The sequence below is a fragment of the Rhinatrema bivittatum genome, chromosome 7 (assembly GCF_901001135.1).
Source record: "Rhinatrema bivittatum chromosome 7, aRhiBiv1.1, whole genome shotgun sequence".
In the NCBI taxonomy this organism is placed as follows: domain Eukaryota; kingdom Metazoa; phylum Chordata; class Amphibia; order Gymnophiona; family Rhinatrematidae; genus Rhinatrema; species Rhinatrema bivittatum.
The window spans coordinates 3,727,462-3,754,179 of record NC_042621.1 but is presented as its reverse complement, the minus strand read 5'-3'; positions in this window follow the sequence as shown (position 1 = coordinate 3,754,179).

Genomic DNA, 26,718 nt, shown 5'->3' with positions numbered 1-26,718 from the left:
AATGGACTTCTCCTCCAATTAACGTATCCAAATCTTTTTTGAACCCAGCTACACTAATTGCATCCTCTGGTAACAAATTCCAGAGCTTAACTGTGCTTTGAGTAAAAAAGAATTTTCTCCATTTAGTCTTAAATGTGCTACTTGCTAACTTCATGAAGCGCACCCTAGTCCTTCTAATATCCGAAAGTGTAAATAACTGATTCACATCTACTCAATCAAGACCTCTCATGATTTTAAACACCTCTGTCATATCCCCCCTCAGTCATCTCCAAGCTGAACAGCCCTAACTTCTTCAGCCTTTCCTCATAGGGGAGCTGTTCCATCCCCTTTATCATTTTGGTTGCCCTTCTCTGTACCTTCTCCATCGCAATTATATCTTTTTTGAGATGTGGCGACCAGAATTGTACACAGTATTCAAGGTGCGGTCTCACCATGGAGCGATACAGAGGCCTTATGACATTTTCCGTTTTATTAACTATTCCCTTCCTAATAATTCCTAACATTCTGTTTGCTTTTTTGACTGCCGCAGCACACTGAGCCGACGATTTCAATGTGTTATCCACTATGATGCCTAGATCTTTTTCCTGGGTGGTAGCTCCTAATATGGAACCTAACATTGTGCAACTATAACATGGGTTATTTTTCCCTATATACCACACCTTGCACTTGTCCACATTAAATTTCATCTGCCATTTGGTTGCCCAATCTTCCAGTCTCGCGAGTTCTTCCTGTAATGTATCACAATCCATTTGTGATTTAACTACTCTGAATAATTTTGTATCATCCGCAAATTTGATAACCTCACTCGTCATATTCCTTTCCAGATCATTTATAAATATATTGAAATGCACCGGTACAAGTACAGATCCCTGAGGCACTCCACTGTTTACCCTTTTCCACTGAGAAAATTGACCATTTAATCCTACTCTCTGTTTTCTTTCTTTTAACCAGTTTGTAATCCACGAAAGTCAATGTTAATCTGACCATTATGTCTCTGTCACTGTGCCAATTTATGTAGAAATCCATTCAAAAACTGAAAATGACACAAAAGTGGTTTTATGTTTATTTGTATCTGGTGGCTTTTCATTCTAAGTTACAATGAAAAGAGACAGCAAAAGCTTGATTTTATCATACACTCCTGCTGTGTGAGTTTAGACTAATCATACAACATTGTAGAAAATATTATGTAGCCTTGGGTTGATGTCAGACAACATATTCTGTGTGACAAGGATTGTAGATACAGGCAGCCCCAATATTTTTTGTTTGATGTTTTTTCATTGGGAGTTTGTTTTTTTCAATTTGTTTATTTTTTATTTTGGTTCATTTTCAGTGCAACATAATGGTGCCAATCTCACCAGAGACAGGCACTGAAGTGACATCACTCTGGCACCATCCTCCAGGCAGCTGGCATCATTTTTAAAGAGCGAGCAGGCTTTCCTCCAGCCCTTACCCTTCCTTCACTAGAACCACCTTTAAGGGGGTTAAGTGGAGGTGGGGGAAGGGAGGTCCCTGGCCCCCGTACATGTATATGGAGGGTGGTAGAAGCCCAGCCGGGTAGGTCTGGAACTTGAGCTCGATATTTTCGCCAGGAGTCAGGGGGTCAGGGAGGCCCAGTTTGGCAGACCCAGGAGCCAGGTTGAAATTTACCAGGTGGGTGGGTGGGTGCTTGGAAAGCTGCAGGGAAGCCCTTAAAAAAAAAAAAAGAGAGAGACAATGAATGTGAAATAATCTGACAATTTTCAAGGTGGCACAATTTTCCATCTATTCTGAAAGGACTGAACATGGCTTCCTTGGTTGCATTTTTGGCATTCGCTTAAAATGAATGCACATCCCCCGAGGATTGCACTCTGTTATGGAGCATTCTTCAGAGTTTGTATTATAGAACCTGGCTGCCAGGTGATCAGATCCTCTCCCTCCCCTTTTCTAGTTCTGTAGGGCCTGATTCACTAAGCTGCTTTTTTTTTTCCCAAACACCCAGAATGGGAGAAAAGCCTTAGTAAGCCAGGCCCCTACGTCTCATTGCATGGTACAGGCTCGGGCCAGCTAGCGACATTGGGAAGTACGGTGCCAGCAGGTCAAGATCGCTCCTGCCTCTTTTCCATCTGGTGTACGATGGGGGAGGGGGAGTCAGAGGTAGTGGAGGGAGTGGCTGAGAGGAGATGGGAGAATGGGAGTCTATCCTGGTGGGGTGGGGGGAGGAGCAGGAATTTCTTTGTCTCATTTTATTTGCACTAAAATGAAAGAAACGAACTGAAAAACATAACAACACAAGAGGAACAAAACCAAAATAAATTAAATGAAACAAAAATATTTTGCCTGCACGCCCCAGTACAGATTTTGTATGAATCTGCTATCGCTTCTCCACTCTGTCTCTAATCTGTCTCTATCATTTTGGAGGGAAGTCTGTCCAAATTAGACACAATAGCCCAGATTTGGTCTTATCGATGACCTGTATAGAGGTATTATTGCCTCCTTTTTCCACAGCAATACCTCCCACTATGCACCCCAGAACCTGGCCAGCACCCACCACTGCTTTAGCATACTATTTTGTTTCCTTGAGATTATCAGATATGATCACCTTGAGATGTCTCTGCTGAATTGTACCCAGCAGTGCATCACCCATCCTGTACTGCTTTCTGCATGATGTTACTTTGCGTTAAATTTGTCTTGACCAGACTGCAAGCTCCATGGAGTAGAAGTTGCATCTTCTGTGCATCTGTATGGAATTGCACACATCTAGCAAAAGTAACATAGAACATAAAGGCAGATAAAGACCATATGATAGATCTGGTATTCCCATCCACACCTCCTGCTCAGCTTTACAATCCTGTCCTCTCCCTCAGAGATCCCCTCTGCTTGTCTCATGATTTCTTGATACAGGCCTTGTCTACACATCCTCTACTGAGAGGCCATTCAATGCAGCCATCAACCTTTCCGTAAATAAATATTTCCTTAGATCATTCCTGAGTCTACCCCTCTTTCACCTTCATAAAAACATAAGAGCATAAGATTTGCCATACTGGGTCAGACCAAAGGTCCATCAAGCCCAATATCCTATTTCCAATAGTGGCCAATCAGGTCACAAGTACCTGGCAGGATCCCAAGGGGTAGAGAGATTCCAAGCTGCTTATCCTAAGAATAAGCAGTGGATTTCTGCAACTCCACCTTAATAATGGTTAATGGACTTTTCCTCCAGGAACTTGTCCAAACCTTTTTTTAAATGCAGCTACACTAATAGCTTTTACCACATCCTCTGGCAAGGAATTCCAGAGCTTAATTATGCGTTGAGTAAAAAAATACTTTCTCTTATTAGTTTTAAATATATTACCCAGTAACTTCATTGTGTGTCCCCTGGTCTTTGTACTTTTCGAAAGAGTAAACAACTGATTAACATTTACTCTTTCTAATCCACTCATTATTTTATAGACCTTTATCATATCCCCCCTCAGCCGTCTCTTCTCCAAGCTGAACAGCCCTAGCCTCTTCAGCCTTTCCTCATAGGGGAGCTGTTCCATCCCCTTTATCATTTTGCTTGCCCTTCTCTGTACCTTTTCTAATTCTGCTATTTCTTTTTTGAGATGTGGTGACCAGAACTGAACACAATACTCAAGATGAGGTTGCACTATGGAGTAATACAGAGACATTATGATATTCTCTGTTTTATTCTCCATTCCTTTCCTAATAATCCCCAGCATTCTATTTGCTTTCTTGGCAGCTGCTGCACATTGAGCAGAAGAGTTCAATGCATTTTTAATGATGATGCCTAGATCCTTTTCCTGAGTGGTGACTCCTAACGTAGAACCTTGCATGAGCTATAATTTGGGTTACTCGTCCCATGACCCCTCATTCTAGAGCTTTTTTTCTGATGAAAGAGGCCTGCCTCTTGTTCATTTATTCCTGGAGGTATTTAATTGTCTCTATCATATTTCCCCTTTCCCAACTTTCCTCCAGAGTATAAATGTTTTTTTCATCTTTAAGTGTGTCCCCATATGCTTTATAATGAAAATCATTGATGATTTTAGTAGCCTCCCTCTGGACTGACTCCATCCTGTGTGTTTATATCCTTTTGAAAGTGCGTTCTCCAGAACTGTACTCAGTATTCCAAATGAGGTCTCACCAGAGACTTATACAGAGGCAATATTGCCTCCTTTTTCCTAGAGGCTATTCCTCTCTCTGTGCAGCCAAACATCCTGCTGGCTTTTGCTGTCACCTTATCTACCTGTAAGGCCATTGTAAGATCATCAAATAGGATTACCCCTAGATCTTGCTTTTGTTTCATGCACAGAAGCACTTCAACCCCTACACTGTACTGCACCTTTGGGTTTTTGCATAACCCTGCATTTTTTTAGCATTAAATCTTAGCTGCCAAACTGTAGACCATTCCTGAAGCTTCTCATGTTTTCTACACCTTCTAGGCAATCTACCCTGTTGCAGATTTTGGTATCATCTGCAAAAAGACAAACTTTTCCCTATAGGTTTTCCATAATATCACTTACAAAAATGTTGAACAAAACCTGACCGATCCCTGCAGCACACCACTGGCAGCTAGAGCTGGCTTTTGGGGTGTGTGACCTGTGCAGCTGCACGGGGTGTCATGCTTAATGAGGGGCTGCTGCTCCCTCCCTTCCACACCCTTCCATATGATGTCTGCAAGCAGGAGACTCAGGAACACTCTGCGGGGGGGGGGGGGGGGGCAGAAAGCTTCTGTCTGAAGTGGCAGGTGAAGGATTCCTTGCAGGGAGGAGGGGGAGGCAAGAAAGAGGGTGATGCTCGTAGCCAAGAAAGGGGAGAGAAAGAGAGGACAGGGTGCTAGGGGATAGAGAGGAGGATGCTGGACACTAGTGCTGGGTGGAGGTGATGGAAGTGTGTGTATGGGGGAGGTGGGGTGGGAGAATGGTATACTGTGCCCTGTCACTGCTGAAGGAGAAACTACTGTGCTGGAGCTGCTGCTTAGGGGGCTGCCAATTTTCGCACAGGGCAGTAGTTAGCCTATAGCCGGTTTTGCTGGGAACTCTTCTTTCCTTCCCGTGAACTCTATTTACCACTATCCTTTGTTGCCTCACAATCAACCAGTTTCTATCCCAAGTCAGTCACTTTAGATCTCATACCTGGGGGGCTCAGATTGTTTATGTCACCTATTCCGAAGCATATCAAAGACCTTGCTGAAATCCAAGAACACTACATCTAGTGCTCACGCCTGATCTAACTCTTTAGTTACGGAGTCAAAGAAATTAACTAGATTTGTCTGACAAGACCTACCTCTGGATAAACCACGTTGCCTCATACCCTGTAACCCACAGGATTCCAGAAACTCTTTTAGCAGCAATTCCATTAATTTAATCACCACCAATGTCAGACAAATGAGCTTGTAGTTCTCAGCTTCCTCCTTTCTTCCACTTCTGTGAAAAGGAACCACATCTGTCTGTTTCCAGCCCTTTGAAACCAGTCCTGACTCTAAAAAAGAGTTGAAAAGGTCAGACAGCACAGGTGCCAGAAGTTCCCTTATTACCCTTGGATGTATCCCATCCGGCCCCATTACTTTATCTACTTTTAGCTCTGCTAGTTCTTTGCAAGCAGTCTTCTGTAAATTGTTTGAGGTCTACCTCACATCTAGCCCTGTTCGTGGCAGTTTTCTGTGATTCTACTCCAAGCCCTTTCTCAGTGAACATTGTAAAGAAATATTTGTTAATGAATTGCACTTTCTCCTTTTCAGCCTCTACATATTCCTCCCCTTCACATTTCCGTTTTACAATCCCACTATTGCATTTCCTCCTGTCACTAATATATCTTAAAAAAAAAAAGACGTCCCCATTGTAATGCCTTAACTGCATTATTTGTTCTTATATTTGTGCCTTTGCTCTCTTGACTGCCTTCCCAACATCTCTTCCCGATATAGTTGCCTGGCTTCCTCTTTCTTTCTTTTTTTTTTTGTAAATAACTTTTTATTGTGTCTTCAATATACAAATAACAATCAATGAAAATAAAGAAGTGATATATAAAGCTGGCAAACTTCCCATTCATGATATACAACAAAGTCTCCGACATTGATTAATAGCAGCCCAACTGAATTGCAATCATCCAGCACACAGTACCAGAATACATAAGATGGCAAAGTAATACATATCACCCCATCATGAAAACAAGAGCATATCCCCCCTTCCCTACCACCCATACCAAAAAGAACCCATCATATAATAGATGTTGCAGATGACCTGTTAAAGAAAGCATTTGAAAGAAGTTAGAGCAGAATGTATGGAAGAAGAGAAGCCATGATCTATAAAAGAATATCAACAGAGGCTACTGGAGAAACCATTAATCATGTGATCCACCCTGTTTGACTTCCCATGCTACGAAAGGGGCTCAAGCTTTAACATCACATGATTCTTTTTCACTGGTAGTTTACATAGACTATGGATATTAGCTATAAGATAGAAAATATTAACCATTCTAGGGACAGTGGATAATTTCCAATGACACGCTAAATCACTTCCGGCAGCAATCAATATCCGCTGTGCTAATAACCAGAGAGTCCCTTCTGGATGAATCTCAGGAATATTCAATAGAGCAATTTTGGGAGAAAATGGAAGAGCCAGCTTAGTGACCGCATTAAGAAAGGAAATTAACTCCCTGCAAAAGCTAGAAGTGATGGGGCATTCCCACTAGAGATGGAGGTAAGATCCCAAGGAACCACAGCCTTTCCAACACACATTGGAAACCCTGGGAAAGACTTTATGAATCCACTCAGGAATCAGTTACCATCTCATCATTAAACTTGTAGCTATTTTCTGTTAGACTGGCTGAGATTGAGGTTTTCCTTGTAAATAAAAAGGCTGCATCCCACTCAACCTCACTTATCTCAGCTCCCAAACCCTTTCCCCAAGCTGTCATATAACCCAGCTGGTCATGGTGCCCCTTATTGAGAATGCCATGCAGCTTAGAAATAACCCCAGTCCATTTATCAGCATTGTCACATAAGCTCTTGAAAAATATTTCCCCAAAGATAAATCACGTCTAAGTGAGGGTAGTTGCAAAAAAGAATGGGCTGCCTGTGAGTGCAAAAAATAATCCATTATCTCAAAATGATATTTCCCAGCCAACTTTACCAAAGAAATCACATTATTATTAGAGCTCCAAAAATGAGCCTATTTCGGATGACCATTGGTACAGACTCATATCAAGACCTGGCTGGAAATCTACTGAAGAAATATATTCTGCTTTATTTATTTATTTTTTTTTTTGCAGCCCTTTAAAGTGGATTACATTCAGGTACTTTGTGCTTCCTTATCCCCAGAGGGTTTATAATCTTAAGTTTGTACCTGAAGCAAGGGAGGGTAAAGAGACTTGCCCAAGGTCAAAAGGAACAACAGTGGGACTTGAACGCTGGTCTCCTGGTTTGTACCCTGCTGCTCTAACCACTAGGCTACTCCTCCACTCACCATTACCTATGCCCCACCAAATAAGAACACCACAGTGCTCAGATCTTTAAAGTGAGAGCAGTTTTTCGAGCCATTTTTAAAAAAGGGCCGCCATATCTTTTTAGGTTGCCAAATCATTGCCCAGAAGGGCATAGTGCCCAAAATGTTCCAACATTGCCATTGCTTATGCTTGCCTGTTCTTTTCTGGTCTATAATAGCCCTCAATTGAGCTGCCACGTAATACCACCTGAGATTTGGGACCCTCACCCCTCCTCTCTCTTTAGGTTGAAACAAGACCTTTCTGGTGACGCTTGGGGGTCTTTTCCTCCAAATAAAATCAAAGATTCACTTTTGCTACAATTTACAGAGGTTGTTGGACAGAAAAATTGGGAGAGTTTGAAAAAGATAGCCCAATCATGGGAGGACATTCATTTTAATTGTGGCTATTCTTCCAAGCCAGGGGAGAGAGAGTCTATCCCACAATTATACTCCACTTATTAATAAAATAACACATGACTTAAGTCATGCAGGCCCTTGGCTTTGCTCAAGTCATCACCACCCCCACCCACAAAGCAGGGCATACCCTGGACCTCCTTTTCATCAACTCCTACATACAGACCCCCACTGCAGCCTCATGCACTCCAGTTCCGTGGTCTGACCACTCCCTTATTGATATAAACCTCACCTTTAGCATTAATCCCACTGGCAAACTTCCACAAAACCCATTCTCATTCTGTAAACCATGCTCATCTGAGGAACTCTCTACAGCACTCACCGAATCCCTTGTCAAGCTTGATCTCTCTTCACCCGACTCTGCTCTTACCTCCTGGGATAACCTTACCCGAGATATAGCCGACAACCTTTGCCCCCTCATCACCCGCAATCACTCTACCCCCACAAGCAAGAAGCCCTGGTATAACGCTGAGCTACGCCGAATGAAACACAACCTTAGACTCAAAGAAAGAATATGGCGTAAAGACCCCACATCTCCTAACTCCTCCACCTACAAATCTCACCTTCACTCATACCGTATCGCTATCCAAAAAACCAAGCGTGACTACTATGCCACCAAAATACACCAATACACATTCAACCCTAAGGCCCTCTTCAACTATGTTGCAACCCTCACTAATCCTACCACCCCACCCATTTCCGAAATTGACACAAGCACAAAGTGTGAAGAGCTAGGCCATTTTTTCCAAAACAAAATTGCTAACCTACTCCTCAGGTTCCCTCCTGCACCCACCCCTAACCCCTTGACCCACCTGCCCAGTACCTGTAAGCCCAGTACATGCAAGACCATCGACCACCCCCTCCCCCCCAAGTACGCACTACACACTTTGGACCCTACCTCACCTAAGGAAATAGTGTCCATCCTCAAAAGAAGTAAGCCTGCTTCACACCCCTCTGATACCATCCCCACCAAAGCACTCCTCAACATTCCCGACATCATTGCACAACCCTTAGCAGATATCATAAACTGCTCCTTATCCTCCGGCACAGTTCCTGACACACTAAAACACGCAGTAGTCAAACCCCTTATCAAGAAGCCTTCATTAGACCCCAAAGACCCCTCCAACTACCGTCCTATATCTAATCTCCCATTCATCGCCAAAATCATGGAGAAAGTAGTAAACACCCAACTAATGGAATACCTAGAAGACAACTGCATCCTCCACTCCTCCCAGTTTGGCTTCCGTAAGAACCTGAGTACTGAAGCCCTCCTGCTTTCCCTTACAGACTCCCTACTCATCGGCCTTGACCAAGGACACAACTTTCTCATAGCTTTCTTAGACATCTCAGCTGCCTTTGATACGATAAGCCACAATCTCCTCATCTCCAGTCTCTCAAACATCGGTATCTCCAACACTGCCCTCCTCTGGTTCAAATCCTACCTAGCCAACAGACGCTTCTTCGTGAAACTAAGCAGCTCTGAGTCCTCTCATTTCTCTCTCGCACAAGGAGTACCCCAAGGCTCCTCTCTCTCCTCCACCCTCTTTAACATCTACCTCCTTCCGCTTTGTCATCTTCTCTCAGACCTCGGCCTCAAATTCTACATCTACGCTGTTGATGTCCAGATCATCATACCCCTCCATAAAACTATCTCCGCTACCCTAAGCTACTGGGAGGAATGCCTTACATCCATCAACTCTCTACTCTCCTCCCTACAGCTTGCCCTCAACGCCTCCAAAACCGAGCTCCTCCTCATCCACAACCATCAAACCTTTAAGCTCCTACCCCTAATGACCCTAAGACCCTCTCCTTAACTGCTCAGTCCGCTGTCCGAAACCTCGGTGTCCTAATCGACCCCTTCCTGAACCTAAAAACTCACATCACCTCCGTCCTAAAAGGGGGTTTTTACAAACTTAACATCATAAAAAAGCTCAAGCCACTACTTCACATTCATGATCTTAAAACAGTTGTCCAAGCCACCCTCTCATCCAAGCTGGACTACTGCAACTCCCTATACCTTGGACTCCCTCACTCATCCATCAAACCTCTCCAGATACTTCAAAATGCCACGGCGAGATTCCTCAGCAACACATGCAGAACAGACCATATAACCCCGGTCCTTAAGGACCTGCACTGGCTCCCCATCTCATTCCGTATCCTGTTCAAAACCCTCACCATCATTCATAAATCAATTTACAAGAGTGACTCCTCATGGCTCAGCGAACCACTCCGACTCTCCCAATCAGCACGCCCTACTAGAGCAAACCTTGCCTGCACTTTGCAAGTCCCACCCCTCAAGAAGGCCCGCCTCTCCGCAACCAGGGACCGTGCCCTATCTATCGCCGGTCCTACCCAATGGAACGCCCTACCTGACCACATCCACCTTGAGCCATGCCCCATGAAGTTCAGAAAAATGCTCAAAATATGGCTCTTCCACCAGGCCTTCCCGGACTAGCCCCACCCCCCCACTAATCTCCCCGACCCCCTTCGATGTTAATATGTTCACTCTCATACCCAGCCTGAATTTTTGTAAATATGTTATGTACTATCTTTTTCAATTGTTGTAAATATGTTCATATCCCTCTCCTCCCCCCCCCCCCCCCTTTTTTCTCCTTGCTTGATTTCTGGCTCCTCCTCATAGCCCCTTCTCTGTTGTTTATTATTCTCATGTTTCCCCCTCCCCGTTCAATGTAATTTCAACCTTCGTTATGATGTAAACCGATATGATTTGTATTTTAATGTCGGTATAAAAAAGCTGTTAAATAAATAAAATAAATAAATAAATCTTGCCGGGCCTATTTAAGGCAAGTTCTGACAGTCAGAGCTTGCCTTTGCAATAAGGTTCTTCGTTCCTTTTGCCTCCAGGTTTCTTCGGAGTTCCTGACCTCTCCCACTTCAGATTTTCTTCTCCAAGCCTGACCTCTGCCTGCCTGACTATGCTGACCTCTCCAAGCCTGACCTCCGCCTGCCTGATTATGCTGACCTCTCCAACCTGACCTCCGCCTGCCTGACTACTCCGTCATCTCTCCAGGAGATCTCCAGAGGCACACCTAAGTCCAGGTGGTCCGGGCACCCAAGGGCTCAACCTGTGGAAACCCCAGACTGTTATTGGCGAAGCTCCAGCTTGCCTCTGTCTCCTCTTGTGCTCCGCTTCCTGGTAGCAGGCGCTCTCTGGGTCCGACCAGTGGGCCGTACCAACTCTGCACCAGGCCAAGGGTCTACCTCCAATGCAACAAGAATATGTTCTGTCTTGGCTCCACCACATGATGTCTAGAATTTTACACATATAGTTGGCAGCAATTTGGCCCGGAATGAATCCAACCTGATCAGAATGAATCCCCATGATTACGCTATTGAGACGGTTTGCCAGGATCTTAGCCAAAATCTTTTAATCAATATTTAATAGGGAACTGAGTCTATAAGTGCTGCACAGAACACGATCCCTACCTGGTTTAGCAAGGATAGATATACCCACTATATTAGCGCTTGCGAAAAAAGAACCTCCTTCCCTAAGAGTTAAAATAAACTTACTAAAGGATCCAATAAAACTGTGGAAAATCATTTATAAAATCTCCCCATAAACCCATGTAAACCATCAGATCTTTAATAACTTGTAAAACCTAAAACCCCGTAATTTCTTGATCTAACATTTTCTTATGTTCATCTGATAGCGAGAGAATCTCAACGCTTTGAAAAATATTTTCAGTGTCTGATCTCCCAAAAGTCATATCCTCACAATAAAGATCCTTACAGAACTGCAGAAACTGGGAACAAATCTGGGAAGATGAAGTTAAGGTTGTTCCCTTATGATTAACTTTAGAAATTTGTGCTTGAGAGGCCCTCTTTTTTAGCTTATGCTCCAACCACCTACTCGCCTTGTTTCCCCATCCAAAGTTTTCTTATTTAGCCAACAGTAACAGTTGGATTTTGACAAGAGAGAGTTTTGTATGGGTAGTTTCAAAAGTTTCCAATTTATCACTTAAGGAATCTCTCAGCCTCTCTCTTTCTGTTTTTTTGCATAAGAAGTTCTGGAAATGAGTTTTCCTCTTACCACTGCTTTCAAACAGTCCCACAACAGAGAAAGGGACATGTCCTCAGAATTATTATCCTCTGTATAATTGCTGATCTCCTCAGAAAGTTGAGAGCAGAAGGACTCATCAATTAATAATGAGTCATTAAGGAGTAGATTTTAAAAGTGATGCGCACGCGCGTCGCTTAAAGGCGTGCACACATGGCGCACCGATTTTATAACATGTGCGCGCCAACCTTTCTTTTTATTTTGTTTTGTTGCTTACCTTACTGCTCCGTTGGAGCAAAAGCAACTTGCATGTGCCGGCTGCCAGCATGCGCTTCCCCAGCCAGCGGCAAATGGCCACTGTACCGGCCACCTCCAGCCCCCGCCCCTCCCCACCACCCAGACTGCCCCTTTCTCTGGGTCCAGCACTTCCGCGCTTAACAAGTACCTCTTCTACCTCCAACTGTACTATAAGGAATCTATCCTTAGGATATGAAAAATGTTGTCTAACCTGGCAATGAGAACCCTGGTGTCTTTCCTATCTTTAAGAGCAGCTGAGAAGAACCAGTGAGGATAATTCTTCAATCTCAATAATCCTTTATACCTTTTTTTTTTTTTTTTTTAATGGGTCTCCTGTAGGGATTAAAGAATGCCAAATCTTTACTAAGCAACTGTCTCTTATAAAAGGAATTCAGCCCCTTAACATTCAAAGAGAATATCCGTACTTTAGCCATACTTAATTCCTATAATAATCTCAAACAGAGAGAGAGAGCAGCAGTAGAATAATCCCTTCTTAATCCCCAAAGCCTCAAACAGATATGAGGACTAGAGATGTGCATTCGTCCAAGACGAATTAGGCAATTTCAACGAGATTTCTCGCAGCGGGCCGAAAACGAAGCCTGAACCAATAGTGGGATAGGATGGAGCTTGGGGGATGGGGATCCAGGCTTCGCACATCCCTAATGAAGACAGAATAGATCATCAGCAACCCGTTATGCCAATGCTTCCAAACAAACCCAACCGAAAAACAGAAATGCAATACCATCCCAAAGAAATTCCCTTTCCCACCCCTCCCCCCTAGGCCCACACACAGATTTCTGCTGACTACCCAAGGCAGACCCTCCTCCTGACCAAGGGGGTAAATCATCAGCCTGGATCCCTGCCAGTAGCCCCCCAAGCCCCATCCTATCCCACAAATTGTTTAAAGCAGATCTAATACTCCTCCAATGGAAGAGCACAGATCCCCCCTCTTTTTGGGCATGGCGCAACCACTTCCACTGCATATGATGCAGAAGGACAATATGACCATGCAATTCACTCCACAACATAGACGGACGTTTTTGCAGATATGAGATCCCTATGTTCAAGCTCTATCGCACAGATACAGGAGTCTGATTTTGAACGGCTGAAGTTGGATGGTCTTTCTATGGACGACAACACTTGGTACACAGTGCCATGTCTTTATTTTTTCTCCTTTGCCTGGGTGGGTAAAGGGGGGGGGGGGGTTGAATTGTTCCTGATGTTACTTATACCATGCTACCATTGTTTAAGTTTGTATGGGTACGTAAGTGACCCTGTATCTGAAACAATGTTTGCGTGCCTTTGTGCATAAAACAATAAAAATAGTTTGAGCTAAAGCAGATCTAATAAACCAATAACAAATCCCCCAACCTCCACCTGTACCCCCAACATGAAATAAAATCTAGATACGATTGGAAGAACCACCATATAATCATTGCCAAACTGCATCAAAGACACGTAGTAAAGCTACTAAAATAAGAAAAAGCCCAACAGGTTTGCTTAAGGTAGGTGAGAGAACAATTTAGAGTAAGAAAATTGCTTAAAATCCATTGATTTCTTTCTTGATAGCCATTCTCACCCTTCTCCACTACTTCAGCAATATAATAATAAGCATTTTGATCACTGATGCTCGGGGCTAACATGAGCTCAGAAAAGAGCAGCCATCTAGGCTTCTGGCGTCTTCTTTCTATGATCTCTTGCAGTTTATGAGCGCTACCCTTTTATCCCTTACCTTTTCAGCTGCTTTTTTAGAAAATCAAGGAGGATTCTTTATCCGCTTACTTTTGTTTACTTTCCAAACAAAAACGTTTGTTACCTTCACAATATCTACTTTAGTTTTGCCCATGGATCTTCTGCTTTACCTAGCTTATCCCATCCAGTTATTGACTCCTTGAGGTATTCCCCCATCTTAACATAGGTTCATTTTTCTGAAGTCTAGAACTCTTGCTTTTGAGTGAACCATCAGTGCCTGTGCTCCACACTATTCTGTGATCACTGGATCCCTGGTGATCATCCACTATGGAATCAGAAGCACTCTCCCCATTTGTAAGCACCTGGTCTAGTATTGTTTCCTCATAAATGAGTTCTGTTACCAATTGTCAGAAGAGTTCTCCATTCCGAGAATCCAGGATCTCCCTGCTTCTAGATCAGAGAAAATATATATTTTTTTTACTCAACGCATAATTAAGCTCTGGAATTTGTTGCCAGAGGATGTGGTGAAAGCTGAGTGTAGCTGCATTTAAAAAAGGTTTAGACAAGTTCCTGGATGAAAAGTCCATTAACAAGTATTAAGTTAAAGTTGCAGAAATCCATTGCTTTTTCTTGGGATAAGCAGCTTGGAATCTCTCTACCCCTCAGGATCCTGCCAGGTTCTTATGGCCTGGTTTAGCCACTGTTGGAAACAGGATGCTGGGCTTGATGGACCCTTGGTCTGACCCAGTATGGCATGTTCTTATGTTCTTAGTGGTTCTTAACCCATTCCTGCTTATGTCCTGAGAACTGGATTGAGTACCACTGTTCTAGATGACACTACAGCTGGGATGCCCCAATCAACTGAAATTATTCCACTTTCATAGCAATTTTGTGAAGGTGACAAAATGGGGATCCTTTTTTTTTATTTTATTTTATTTATTTATCGCTTTTTAAGAATTCTTACAAGAAAATTCTTGTTACAAATAGAAAAGAAGATAATACATTTCCAATCCAATATCTTATACATAACATATACTCTATATCATACATACATACATCTTTTCTAGTAGTCCACAATAATAATAAATGCTGATTTATCAATTACTATTTCCATAAAAGAAAGGAAATAAACAAACACAATTATAATACACATTATTGTTGTTGAGCGGTAACTGCAACGGTATTTTATAATATTTAGGGGTGCCCATTCCTAATGTAGAGAATTAGATAATCAGACCTAACTTTTATTTCACAGGAATTTTATCACTTAAAAAGAAGGATAATTGAGATGGATAATAAAAAATATATGATATTCCTTTATATTTTATGCAGCATTTACAGGGGTATTTTAATAGATATATCCCCCCAATCTGGACTACCTTAGGTCTTAGTAATAGAAATTGTTGCCTTCTTTTCTGTGTTGATTTTGACACATCTGGGTATATTCTAACCTTCAATTTATAAAATTCCTCATGCCTGTATTTAAAGAATAGTCTTAAAGTCCAATCTCTATCTGGCTCTAAGACAAACGACACAATCAATGTCGCTGCCTGAACCAGTTCAGAGTTGGATGTCTCTAATATGTGTGATAAGTCCAAGGATAGAGTATCCATTACTTGTCTATCTTCCTGGTTAGAATCCAAATTTTCTTGTTTTTTATACGGCATTAAGTAGTATGCTTTTACTATTGGAGGTACCATTTCCTCAGACACTTTCAGTATTTCTACCATATATTTTTTTAACATATCTTTTGCTGTTATATGAGGTAGGTTTGGAAAGTTAATAAATCTTAAATTCCTCCTTCTATTAACATTTTGCCTGTTGAGATTTTTTATTTTGCATTGAGCCCTGTTTCCTTAATAGGACCTCCTTTTGCTTGCAATCCTGGAACTGATAGGCAGGTAGCAGCCTAAATTCTGCTGTACTCTGCACCTTATGGCAATAGGATAAACAAATTAACCTGCCTTGTAGACCCCAAAGTGAGGCTTGGACAACACACTTCCCCATTTTCCACAAATTGATTTCATCAAGAGAACAATTAAAGAATTATTTTTTGACTGTTCTCTCTTTAACATCTCAAGATCTACCTTCTATTGCTAAAGCTTATTTTATAGCACAGAGCAGCCAAAATGGAAATATAAATCAAGATCAGCAGGAGTTAACTTTAAATGTTACAGAATTAATTGAGACATCTCTTAGTGCCCAAGTGGAGAATAGGGGTACCCTTGTGGTAAAATTTACTCGGTCTGAGGACAGAGATAAAATTCTTAAGGTTTATATGTCAAATAGGACCTCGCTCTACCTGGGCCAGAGAATCTGGATTTATCCAGACATAGCAAGGGATACCCAAGTCAGGCGGAAAAAATTCATTATTTTAGCAAATATTGCTAAAACTTATGGGAATACGAATTGTAATAAGGTTTCCCTGTAAATGTGTGATGTGGGTGAAGGGGAAAAAATATATCTATTACGAACCTTCTGATTTGGAAAAATTCTTAGAAGGGCAAAGGGCCCGAGGTGATGAGGAAAGTAATGTTAGCCAGCAATAACTGTTTGGTTTGGAAAATTAACCTGACATGTTTCTGTTATTATATAAGAGTATTAACCTTTCCCTAGAAATCTATGCTCATTAGCAGTTCCCCAATATTGTTTGGTAATTGGAAAGGGGAGATTTGTTTTATGTAATGTTAAATTTAAGCTGCTGGGAAATTATTAGAATTATGTTAACCCCTTTCCTCGAAAATAATTTCATTGTATGGAATTATAATAAATGTTTTGATTTTACTTTGTGAATTAAAATCAGAAATAAAGAATAAAAAAAAAAAAAGACTAAATGACAAAGTGGTGTAATGTTGCAACATTTTCTATTTCTATAGGTCAGGAAGCCATTGCCTTAGAATGTTATTGGTTGTACAGTTCCTGCCCAAGAATGACTCAGCCCAAATCTCAATCTTGGGTGGGAGTGCAGAGGGAACAGATCTGTGCAAGGCCTTGTCCCAGATCTGCACACCCTTGTGAGGACAGCCTCTCTTGTTTTTTTTGTAAATTACAATTTTATTATGTGCATATTAAACAGTATTCATAACATCAAATAACAAAACATCATCTTAACAGATTATCAGATATAATGCACATAATTACAAAGTGTCACTCCCTCCCTCCCCCCCCACACACTTTAGAAGCCATACAAATTAAATAAAATTAAGTTGCGACCAGTTGATCAGGATGAGCATATTGTTGCGCTTCCCAGCCGCGTTCGCTGCACAGCCGGGCCTGCTCACCTTTCTCGTCTGTCCACAAGCTCCAGGCTCTCACACGCCGCAGCTGCAGCCAGTTCGCAGCATCCCCGGCTCCCCCGCGCTCAGGCTCCTGTCCGGGCCTCACGGCAGGGCTCGGCGTGCTCCGTGGCATCGGCCCCGCCCCTAGGCACGCGCGCGGACTGCCCAGCCTCTTAAAGGGTCAGGGGTGGATCCCGCCTCCGTGGCACACCCTGATTGATGGCTGTATTAAAGGGAGTGGTCTGACACCACTTCCTCGCCTTGAGAATCGGGTCGTACACTCCGGTGTCTCTAGTTTGCCTTCCAGCGTCTCCTGTTCCAGTGTCTCTTGTTCCAGTATCTCCTGTTCCAGCGTCTCCTGTGTCTCCTGTTCCAGCGTCTCCTGTGTCTCCTGTTCCAGCATCTGCCATTTGGATGCCCAATTTTCCAGTCTCACAAGATCTTCCTGCAATTTATCACAATCTGCTTGTGATTTAACTACTCTGAACAATTTTGTTTGATGTTTATTTCAGTTTGTTTTGTTTACTTGAAATGAATTAAACACCAATGTGAGAAAAAAAAGATAAGAAAAAACAAAAGGAAATTAATTGACCAGGTTTCCTTCTCCCTTCATTCCATCCACTGTCAAACCATCCCTCTCACAAATCCACTGAAATTAAAAAAAACCAAAAACAAATCCTTTGGGCTTTTCCCTCTCCCTGGCCCCATCTTACCCCATATCCGTGAATAGCGAAAATTCAAAATGGAGCAGCAGCGATCCCCAGTCTTTCCTGCCCCTGTGAGTCCCGTTTTCAAAATGCTGCTGGCTGGTTCTGAGACTGGTACCATTCTGTTGTACAGCCAAACGGTAAATGCTGCTCCCATGAAGGATCAATTGCAGGTGTCTATCCTTTTGACTTCTTTTGTTGATGGGGGTAGGTTATGGTAGTTTAGTGTGGCTGCTTTTGTAGAATATTGTTGCTTAGGGCACAAAAGGGCCCAGACTAACTGGAAATAATTACCTCAAAGATACTAGCAATCAAGCTGTCTCTGAAATGTACCTAATTATTGTTTTTTTCCACAGTTTGCAGATGACCAAAAATAGGTCTAAATTATTTACTTACCCATCCCTTCCTAGTACAAAGCAGTATTTTTTCCAACCAATTCCAAGTAATCTTGGAAATCCAACCCAGAGTGTCACTCTGTATAGTAAGATTGGAGGCTAGAGTGAATGGTAATACCTACAGTACCTGCATGTAATCTGCTTTGAAGTGCCGGAAGATGGAATTTAAAATCAAAATAAATAAATATTAGTGATAGTAGTGCTGGACCAGAGACTATTATTTATATTGTGAAATGAACTACAGTAAAATGAGAAGTGATTGGCACCAAGGCCAATTCTGGATGCAATAAATGGTAATTGAGGTGATAAATGTTAGCAAGGGAATACCTGAGTGCTTGGCATCTTAGCGGAATTAGCTTCTGCATGTTTTGCTTTCATTTGTTTCCATGAAGAATTTATTTTAGATGTTTGCATGGATGGACATTTTGAAAAAAATGATGAGTATTCTTATATAATTAAATCATTTCACATTAACTGCAGGCCAAATAATTGAAGGCAGATCTATTACAGGGACAAGATATATGGAAAATATGGGCTGCTAGACAGGCTTCTTGTATCAAAATGTTGCACCTCACTGAAGGCGTAGAGACTAGCCAGGATTATCGTGCCTAAAGATGAAGATCTGGGTTAATGTTGCCTCTGGAGGTCACTCTTCCCTCTTGAGAAATCCGACAGTTTGTATTATGAAGCTGTCAGTGAATGTCATAGTATTAAGAGGAAAATTAAGTTTGATAACATCTTCACATCTGCCTTTTCCTGCTGGAAAAGCTATTTATTGCCTTCTTCAACAACTTTAGTTCATTCTGTTGCTCACTAACATGTAAGCATTTTGGAAATTTCACTGCAAGCTTTACTGCAGATGGTAATGAGGAGAGAAGTTTTAGCTAAATACTTTTCTGTGTCCATGTAAAATTGGAGACTATCAAAACATAAAGAAACTGATGCACTAAGCCACAAATGACTTTGCAAAGGTGATAGTGTACAAAAATATGGCAACTAGCACACTGTCAATTTGCAAATTTTCTGCTTGCATAACTGTACATGGAAATTAGTTAGAATTACTACTGAGCTGAGAAATCTTTAGCAATTTCATTGTAGCTAATTTACATGCACAAAAACACAATTTCCTGATTTCCTGTGAAACCTGACTAAACCTAAGGGAGATGTAGTTAAGGATTTTTTAGTTGATGATTTCTCACCATTTTCATTAGCAAATCACTGCAGGAATGATTCACATTTTATGCAAATGTCCCAGCATTGCAAGAAAACTATCTTGCAGTAATGGGCCATTCCCACAAAGATTTTATCATGCAGTACATCAGCCTCAACATGGGCCTAACTTAATTCCAGTATACTTTGCAATAGATTTTGGACCTGACTCCCAGATAAGGTTACCAACTGGCTCCAGATTTTCAGGACAGGCTGATCCAGTTCTGGTTTTAGCCCATGGCATGCTGGGGCTTATTCTGATTTCCCTGTGGCATTCCCTAACAAAAGCAAGACTATAAGTACCTGCATGCAGGGAAGTAAAACCAGGACTGGATCAACCTGTCCTGAAAATCTGGAGCCAGTTGGCCACCCTACTCCCAAAACAGGCCCATAGAATGGAAGATATAGCTTGAAAAAAGATCACCAAATCTACTAATGAAAAACAAAAATAATTTTGTGGGGGCAGTCCTTTCTGATTGGTGGCAACTTATTCACAATTAGTGCGCACTATTGGGAGTTAGCGAGCACTAACGGGAGCGCACTAACCCGAAAAACGAAACTCCCGTGGGGGAGGGGGAGGGGCCCCGAAACAAAGCCTGAGACAAAAACCTAACCCGAAGCACATCTCTAGTAATTAGTAATTATTACAGGATAAAAGCTGGGTTTCAAAAGCGCTTGGTGTTTGCCATTGAGCAGTCTCTTGGAGACTGTATCTGAGTTCCTTATAGAGGGCGATTCTCTGAGGCGCAGCCCGTGGCTTACATTTCATCCACAGACTTTTCTCTAAGCCTTGAAGAGAAAGTGTGTGGGTGTCTTCCCCTTGGAACTAGCTGCAGGTCAGTACCTGATGGGCTTCGGCCCCTCCTTTTTTGAGCGGGTAGAGTTTGCAAAGGACAATTGCCCCCACGTAGGCAGGATAATGCAATCCACACACTTTATTCTCCAATCCCACCCCAAAACGCACACGCACACACCCTGGGAACACCTCCAGGAGCGCGGCTAAACGTGGCTTGTGCTGTGGAATAAATACCACCTGTACTCTCAGCCGCACTGAGGGAGAGCAATTTTTAGAAGAGCAATCGGATCTGAACCAATTGCTATTTACCCAGGGAAACAGCTTGAAACATGGCTTCCTTTCTTATCGGCCCTTTAACTTGGCTTATGCCAATGATTCAAAAATCAGGTGCTCAAAGCTCCCACAGCTGCTGTGGCTTTCAGGATCTCTACACAGTGAAGATGCTTGGGATATGTTTTGGATACCATTTACTCTAATGATCAGGCTGATTTGCATATTCTGGCTGCCCTGCCTGCCAGTCGTGGTCAGGGTGTCCTCGGGGGGCAGGACCGCGGCTGGTGCATGGCGATTTGTAGACAAGGAAAGCAGCAGCGGCCTTCCTGGGCTTGGCGCGCCAAGAGAAAATGTAGCGTCTACTCTTCTGCAACAGATAGGCTTCAGACGTGTTTATTTTCATTGTAGCTCTTCCAGTTCCCGAGTTATTCATTGTGTGCCAGACACTGCCCCTGCTCCTTTAAGAAGAAAAGGAAGTGGGGAGGAGGGGGCTATCAAGCTGGACCAGAGTCATAAATGATAAATCTTTGTCATTGCTGTGGAGACAGAAAGCAAAACAAACTGCGCTCAAGTACATTTGTAAGAAAATGTCAGAGATGTGAGGGGATGTTCATTAGCATAAGAAATCATTTATTTCCATGAGTAAGGAAATTGGAAAAAGACCAGCATATTTGATTCCCTGCCCTCTCTTCACAACATTTCTTGGAATGTGAGCTCAACTACTTTTTTTTTTTTTCCTGAGAAGAAAGATTTACTTCTGAGATGGTGACAGAAAACCACAGGAACAAGTTGAGTTGAAATACGTGTCGGCTTCTACAGTAACTTGGTATCTGCGCTTTCAAGAGAATATCAACACTTGGAAAGAGTTCTTTCACAGCGTTTGAAGGTCATAAAGTTGCTTCTGCTTGGATTTTTTTTTTTATAAAGCAAGGCACTTCTTGCCTACAAAGAGCAGAACTGTGCTGCCCCATGAACAAAGGGCTTGCTAAAAACAGCAATGCTACCCCAGAGGTTCTTTAAAAATATTAATTCAGAGGGTGATTATGTGGCATGGCGGCGGATAACTTATGCAGCAGCTGTGCGCATGCCTTACACCGATGCCGCTCAAAGCAAATCAATAGGGTCATTCTTTATTGTGCGATGTGTCCGGTATCGCCTGAGGCGTTATTAAAATTAGGGGAAGGGGGTGGAGTGTGGGCGGGGTTTGGGCGGCGTTATCTCCCGGCAGCGCTGCGGGCGATGATGTTTTTCCACGATATCGCAGGCAGCGCCGTGGGAAATTAACCACGCCTTTTCCCGTGGCGCTATAGGGGCGATAGTGTGCGGTCCGGCTGCTCCGCGGCGGGTGAAACCACAGCATGGCGATGTGGCCACCCGCCCCTATTTTTTTTTCACGACACATCATTCTGCTATGAGTCTAGAGGTTGATTTGCATAAGTTTGCCAGGGCGCTTACACGGTACTGTGCACACAAACTCAGCAGCACGGAGTTACGCCTGCTGTTTGCAACGCGGAACTCGTGCGGGGTCAATTTACATGCATATTTTTTTAAATCCAAACGCATGTGCGTAGAAGTAACCTCAACTCCATCTTCCCCACCTGGAAAGCCCCTTTTTTGTTCCATGTAAAGTAAGGGCGACATCAGGATATGTTTATGCACACAATCCCTAGCAGTTTTTTTAACAAGCCTTTTACATACATAAACCCATCTTTCATGGACGCAAATGGATTTGAAAATTCAGCCCTCAGTGGCGAAAATGGTTCAGTTCCAAGGAGAAGAATTTTTTTATTTTTTTTTTGGAGGTTTTGGTAAATTCTTGTATAGTCATTCTTAATATTCTGGATTTATCTAAATAAATCTCAGGTCCGGCTAATAATATGGGCAGCCAGGACTAATGGCCCCCTCTCCCTCGGATCCTTACAATAACACAGTCACCAAAATGAAACTCTGACACAGCAATTGGAAGTCAAATAAGACTTTATTAGTCATTCAATCACCAGAGCCAACCAAGCAACACAAATACCCACCCCAAGGAATCATCCACTTCGCCCCAACAAGATGCTCCCTTCACAGGCCACCAAACCTGTAGTAACCAGCAGCATCCCGACACTAACCGGGACCCCCACCACAGCCCAGCAAAGAGTCCCAGCCATGTGGCTGAACCCAGTCTCATGCAACTCAAACAACCAGCATCAAGAAAGCCCGCCACCTAGCGGATTCCTTGCTCTCAGCCCCGCCTCGAAAGAGCCATGGCTCTGGTAACTCCGCCAACCCCCCAAGCCGTGACAAACAATAACAATGCCCCGGAACAAAAGTGGAAGGAGGGAGGGGAGCAGGACAGCCGCGCACGAGCAGGTACCGCCCCCTTTTATATCCTCCCCAAGCCGTTAATTAATTCATCCCCTGATGCACTGGGGCTGACCAACCAGGACCCTACGGGGTCCGGAGGGACGACCCCAAAGCACCAATCTAAAATTAAACACGGGGATCTCTCTGTCCCTCTAATCCCCCCTAACCACCACCCCCCCCCCCCCCCGAGCCTAACCTAAACGTCGCCTGCCTGGAGGAGCCAGCCTGGCGCTCATATTCTCATAGGGCTTCCGAGACTGAGCTCCTCCAGCCCTTCCAATGTTTAGCATGATCATATATCCATGGTATATCCATGTAAGATAGCATGTATGATTAAGAATTAGGTCTGTAATGCAAACTGGAAAGGTTTACTACTCCCAGTCATGGAGCAGGAGAGTAAACAGTGAGTAGCAACTCAAAGAAGCTGACAGTTTTTTAAAATATTTTACAATAGGGATGTGCATTCGCTTTTTTCATTTTCATTTTTAATTCACACTAAATCATTAGTGCACATTAACTCAATTTAGTGCGCACTATCTTGATTCAATGTGCACTAAAATAAAAAACTAACTGAAAAAATCCCCCAAAACAAATAATAAAAATGAAACAAAATGAAAAGTACAAAAATTTTCCAGCTGCATATCCCCATTGTATAAAGGGTTTGAAGTAAGCAAATAAGATACTAGGATGTTTATTAAAACAATTTTTACAGGGCAATTCAAAGCCTGGGACATTGACTTTAAACTTATCTACTGTGCAATCAAGTCAAAAATTGGGAATGATGGCCAATACTGAGGGTGAGTGACTCAGCCATTGCCGATCTTGAATTAGGCTGCCTCAGCTTACATTTCTGTTATTTTCCTAGTGACCACTAACCTGGCTTGCACTGCAATCTGAATTTTGATGGCTGGCCAATATAGACCCAGAATGCCTCACTTGCTATTTAAGTGAGTCTCCTTGGATTTGAATGCAAGCTCTCTCCGATATTGACATTTATTTATTTTATTTATATTCCGCCTTCGGCACTTCAAGAGTGGATCATATTCAGGTGCAGGAGGCATTTCCCTGCCCCTAGAGGGCTCACTGTCTGCTAAGGCTTTTCTCCCATTCGGTGTCTATGGGAAAAATGTTTACTAAATGAGGCCCTGAATTTGAGGGTAAAGTGACTCGGCCAACTCGCCCAAAGTGACAAGGAGCGGCAGTGAGATTTGAACTCTGGATTCCCTAATTCGTAGCCCGCCCGCTGCTACATCTGTCACCACTAGGAAGGATGTTCCTCCAAAAGAAGCTTCTCCACACTATTCTTGAGAATTTCAAGGCTGTGGTATATTTCTAGGCTTCACCTTAGGTACTGATTGTACTGTACAACAAACTGATTTTCCTTCTCTGCTTTTACATTCAACTATTCCCTATACAAGTGAAAACCAAGGAAGTGATGTTCTGTACAGAAGATAGGGTTCAAGCTATCTGTTTGCTTTTCTTCTTGCTATATGCTTATCATTGACTGATATCAAAACCCTTGATCTGGATTTAACAGGAACATAAACTGAGTTAGATTTATTTTCCATGAAAATTGCCTGGCTCACTAGCATTGGGTGGCAGGAAGATTCTATGTGATCCAAGCAACTATCCCACCTGACTTGTGACCTTGGGCAGCAATTGTCCAGACTTGTGAATAAAGTAGAAAAATGGGAAGAAAGCCAGGCCTGGTTCTGAGTTTTCCAAGGTCGATCAAATTATCATCGTCATTTATTTATGACATGCTTGTCCAACCAGAGAGTTCAACGAGTTACAAAGTTGGGTTAATGGATCTGATACAGCATAGTAGGCCATATTGACTAGTCCAATAGAATCTGAAAATAGGATGTGGGTTACAGGAGAAATCAACGAGTGTGGTGTTAAACATGAGTTTGTTTAAGAAGTAGAGTGGTGGGGGAGGAGAGAGACAGCATGTTTGGCTAAACAGATAATCATTATAGCTGCAATTTATCCATCAATCTGGACTGAATCACATTGTACATACTTGACAAACCATCAGCTTTTCTTAGGTATGCTAGAGATTGGAAACAAGTCACATATGGTTGTGGAGATAGTTAGGCATGATTAAATTGCACAGGAATTCACCACTGGGATTAGTACAGTTCCTTTCCTGGTACATGTCAGAAGAGCCAGTGTTTCTACACCTGGTGTTAGCAGGGCATATGTTACTGAGTGGCCCTAAAAGCTGCTTCAGACAACTAGGTTTTAACCAGTCTTCTAAAGGAAAGTATGTCTGAGGCGAGTCTAATATGGGGTGGTAGAGAATCCCACAGAATTGGGACTGCTGTTGCTGTGAAAATACTTGTTCTTGTAGTGACGACAGGCTGAGGCTTGTAGTAGGCAGACTTGTGTCATGGAGTGCAGAGAAAGGTTAGAGATCTGTTTAGGTAAGTTGGGGCTAGATAGTTGAATGTCTTGAAGACAAGGATTAGAAGTTTAAATTTGATACAGTGGAGTATAACGAACCAATGAAGAGCTTTCAGATTGGGTGTTATGTGGTTGAATTTGCTTGCTTTAATTATTAGGTGGGATGCAGTGTTTTAGATCAGTTGTAGGCAGCGGTGGAGGATGTTTGGAATTCCAGCACAAAGAAAGTTGCAATAGTCAAGGCATGATACCCACAGGGCTCAGATAGCTGTTGCAAAGGCATTATAATCCAGAAGGGGAAGTAGGTAGGAAAGTTGACAATGATTGAGGTAGGACGCTTTGGCAACTGCTTGAACATGAGGCTTGATAGTTAGTTGGGACTTCAGAATGACACCCAGGCTCTGGGCTTGGATAAGGGGGAGTGTCATTCCACCAAGGGTCACACTTTGATGGGGCTGGATGACTTCTTGATTCCCAATCCATAGAATCTCCATCTTTTTTGGGTTTAGACACAATTTGTTTTGCCTTAGCCAGCCAGATAGTTGTTGGGATTGGTGATAACCATAGACACAGAATGGGAGAAAAATCAGGAAATCAGGACCTATGTCTTGATTTGCATTGCATGGGATCAGTAGTTGGATGTTGGCATACAACTGATAGGTGATATGATGGTATCTATGATTTTACCTAGTGGGACTATATTGATGTTGGAGAGGTGGGTGACCAGATAGAGCCTTGCAGAATACCGCATATGAATGGCTGGGGTTCTAATAGTGCTGTACTCAGTGATACGGCCTGAGAGTGGACATGGAGGAAGGAGGTAAACCATGCTAGCACAGAACCTCCTACTCCTAGGTCAGTCAGGTGATGAGGAGGATGTTGTCTATCATGTCAAAGGCCTTCTCAATGATTTTATTTAAGAAAGGAAGATTTGAGACTGGACAGAAGTTATTTAGGTCCCTTGGATCGAGATTGAATTTTTTTCAATGGGGCTAAATAATTGTTCTTTTTAGGCAGGTTGGGAAGTAGACTTCGGTGAGAAATTGATAGTCTTGACCTGGCTTGTTTCATGAGCCAGGGTGGGCATGGGTCATCTAGACAGGCAGTTGCCCTAAGCGTGCAGAGGACGGTGACTATGTCTACTTTTTGCAGTGGGCTGAAGTCTGTTAGACAGTGAGCAATAAGGCTAAATGTGATTGCGGTGGATATTTAGAGCCCTGTTCAGCTTGGCTCAAATGCATGTGATTTTCTATGTCATGAATGTAGCAAATTTATTGTAGTGGGTTTCTGTTGTGAGGTGGGAGGCAGTTATGGTACAGTTTTTAGGAGTTTGTTTATTGTATGGAACAGTTCCCTTGGTTAGTTCTCTGCTTTGTTAATTGTATTTGAGTAGTATTTTCTTTTTGCATTCATGATGGCTTTGTGGTAGG